The 2,884-nt window shown below is 46.9% G+C and overlaps 1 protein-coding gene across 1 annotated transcript in view; it reads left to right on the forward strand.

The window, feature by feature from the left end:
• The window catches only part of ATP8B4 (ATPase phospholipid transporting 8B4 (putative)), a gene marked incomplete at its 3' end in the record, with an annotated part of 127,898 nt that overhangs the window by 48,133 nt on the left and 76,881 nt on the right, over nucleotides 1-2,884 (forward strand). The window lies entirely within an intron of this gene.

Genomic DNA, 2,884 nt, shown 5'->3' on the forward strand with positions numbered 1-2,884 from the left:
GAAGGTTTTTCCAGAATCATGGCTGAATGCTGACCACATGGAACAGTACCCCTCCTGAATTCCTAGCCTCTCCGGGAGCTTCATGGGCAAGATGACATGGCTCCCAAAAAAAGTCCAATTAAAAAAAAAAAGTGATTTGGAATTGAGGCTTAATGGTACTCAACAGTGTGATCTAGCACAGCATTTCTCAACCCGTGGGTCATCACCCAAAAGTGGGTCGCAAGAATATATGAAAGGGTCATGAGCAAACTTTAAAAAATGGATCAAAAAACTTTTAAAATGTATTCTTCTTTAAAGGAGAAAAACATGGGAGACAGTGAGTTTTCCGTTGCAGACTGGCAGAGTTTCAGCCTGCAAGGGGCTGCTTGGGGCTGTGGGGAGTGGAAGGAGGGCGATCAGGCAGGGGCCACCATGTATATGTGTGTGTGCACACTTGCCAGTGGCAGCCAGCCAGAAGGGAGAACAGCTCCCCGCAGGTAAGTCTATGGGCTGCGGAGGTAGGAGGGGCATGGATGACATGTCAGGGGATTGGGAAAGGCACAGGTGACACTACCTGCCACTCCACCTCCTCTCCACGGTAAAGCAGTGGCTAGGCCATGGCAGTGGGGTAGAGTTGTGGCCCAGCACATGAGTGGCTGATGGTGCGAGAAGGTGAGGGCACCACAGCTCCTCCCCACCATCTGTTACTCCTCATGCTGCTGGTGGCGTGGCTGGTGCGGCAGTTCTGGCAGCAGTGGCAGCAATGAATCTCACCGCCTTGCTCTGTCCTCCCACACTGAGCGCAACCAGCTGGGCTGTAGAGGTGACTGCAGTCCGGTGCCCACTGTAGGTGCACAAATCTAGGGAGGCACGTGCTGCCTCATGCCCCACACCCCCACCCTGGTCCCATATACTGTGGGGCTGGGGACAGTGAGTCAGGAGTGAGTGACACCAGCAGGGCTGGTGGGAGAAGAGCTGTGGCTTGGGAGTGAGGGGCACTGGTAGGGCCAGGGGAGCTGTTTTCTACTTAAGCTATTTACTGGGTGAGGACTGGACATCTATATAAGCATTGTAGCACAAAAACCATGGTGAATTGTACTTTGTATCACTGACTTACAGCAATAAGAAGTTAATATAGCTCTGATCAGTAGTTCTGCATGAGTCAGTAGTAGTTCAAGCCTTCACTAGGGTATTTTCACTATGCTTTGAAGAAATATTCAGTTCAAACATGATTTTCACGAGCTGAAGTAAAAGTGTTGAAATCATATTAATTATTCATATGATAACCTCTAGAAAAATGTTCAGAACTGACATCCTTACTGTTATTGTCAGTCATGACAGAAGCCCATCTTCATGAATAATACATTGTACCAAAGACCAACCTATTAGTTATATGAACAGTTATAGCCACAAACCCTGTAATATTTTGCAGAGAAGAATTTTTGACAGAAGTAAGGAAACTGAACAAAATGAAACAACGGGGACAGGAAAACCTCTGTAAGACAGCTTGGCACGTATTTTGTTGCTGATTTCCACAGATTTAAGAGAGCACGCTGTCAATGGCACAAGATAGTCTCTCAGGATTTAAAAGGCAGTTGATAACTCTAAACAGTATAGCAGACTTTAATGGCCTGGATTGGAGATTCCTCAGAGAAATTAGTTTTACATTCTTCAGCAAATCTCTTTAACCACACAAAAAGCTCTCCAAACCAGCAAATGGACATTGCAACCAAATTGTTTTCAGTAGTATAACAGATTATGTCTGGGTGTAATATTTATTTTACTGTGCTCCTGAGATTAGCATATAACATGATAAGCAAAGGAAATCAAGAGTAATACGCTAGTAAAGTAGTATTATTAGTTTGCAGGCAGACAGAATTTTACAAGAGAAAAAGAAAGCAAGTATTTTATATAAGATTAAAGCTGTGGTTCTCAAGCTTTTTAGGCTCAAGGCACTTTGGAAAAAGCCAGCTCTTACTTTTCATTTGCTTTTTGACTACAGAGTAATACTAAAACAATATTTCTGTTGCAAAGACCTCTGAAAGATCACAACAGGTCTAAATGCTTTTGGATTCCTATTTGAAATCTTTGACTTTATCTCATGAATCATATTTGCACTTCTAACAATGCTAACTTTGTGTGGCACTGTGCAGCACCCTTGAAAGTATCTCAAGGTACCCCAAGATGCTGTGGCACCCTAGTTAAGAATCACTGGATTAAAGGGTGACATGTTGTGCACATTTTTTTTTTAATTCAAGGAACTCAGAACTTCGCAGATACAAAACATCTTCATTTTACAGCTGGGTAAAACGGTAGGAATTTTAAATGGTATTCCCAAGATCATACAAGTTGAATCTGGTGTCAGACATGCTTCCCATCTTCTATAACAGGGTGGGCAAAATACGGCCTGCGGGCCAGATACGGCCCACGAGGCCATTCTATCGAGCCTGCAGGGCCCCTAAAAAAAATTTGGAAAATTAATATTTCCCTGCCCTTGGTTTCTGTCAAAAATGACAGGAACCAAGGGCAGTAGGACCAGGGGAAGCCCAGTGGGCTCCAACAATGGGGCCTGCCTGGCTGTGCCCTCAGCTGGAAGCCCCTTCTGGGGTTTCTGGGCTGGGAGCATGTGGCTGCCCCAGCGCAGGAAGCTCAGGTAAGTGAGGGGACCCTGGGCAGGGAAGGAGCATGGGGGGGAGAAGTGGCCCCTCCCCATCCATGCCCGGTGCCCCGTGCTGCAGCTGTTTGCAGCTTGTGTGGGGCTGCCTGTGCTTGCTCTGGGCAGCCCCAAGTGGGCTGCGAGCTTCTGCAGTGTGGGGCACCGGGCGTGGGGTGGGGGAGGAGCTGCTCCCCCCCCCTGTGCTCAGCTTGTCCCTGGGCTCCTTCCCTGCGGAGAGAAAAGCAGCCC

Source organism: Alligator sinensis, unplaced genomic scaffold (genome assembly GCF_000455745.1).
Source record: "Alligator sinensis unplaced genomic scaffold, ASM45574v1 scaffold476_1, whole genome shotgun sequence".
NCBI lineage: Eukaryota > Metazoa > Chordata > Crocodylia > Alligatoridae > Alligator > Alligator sinensis.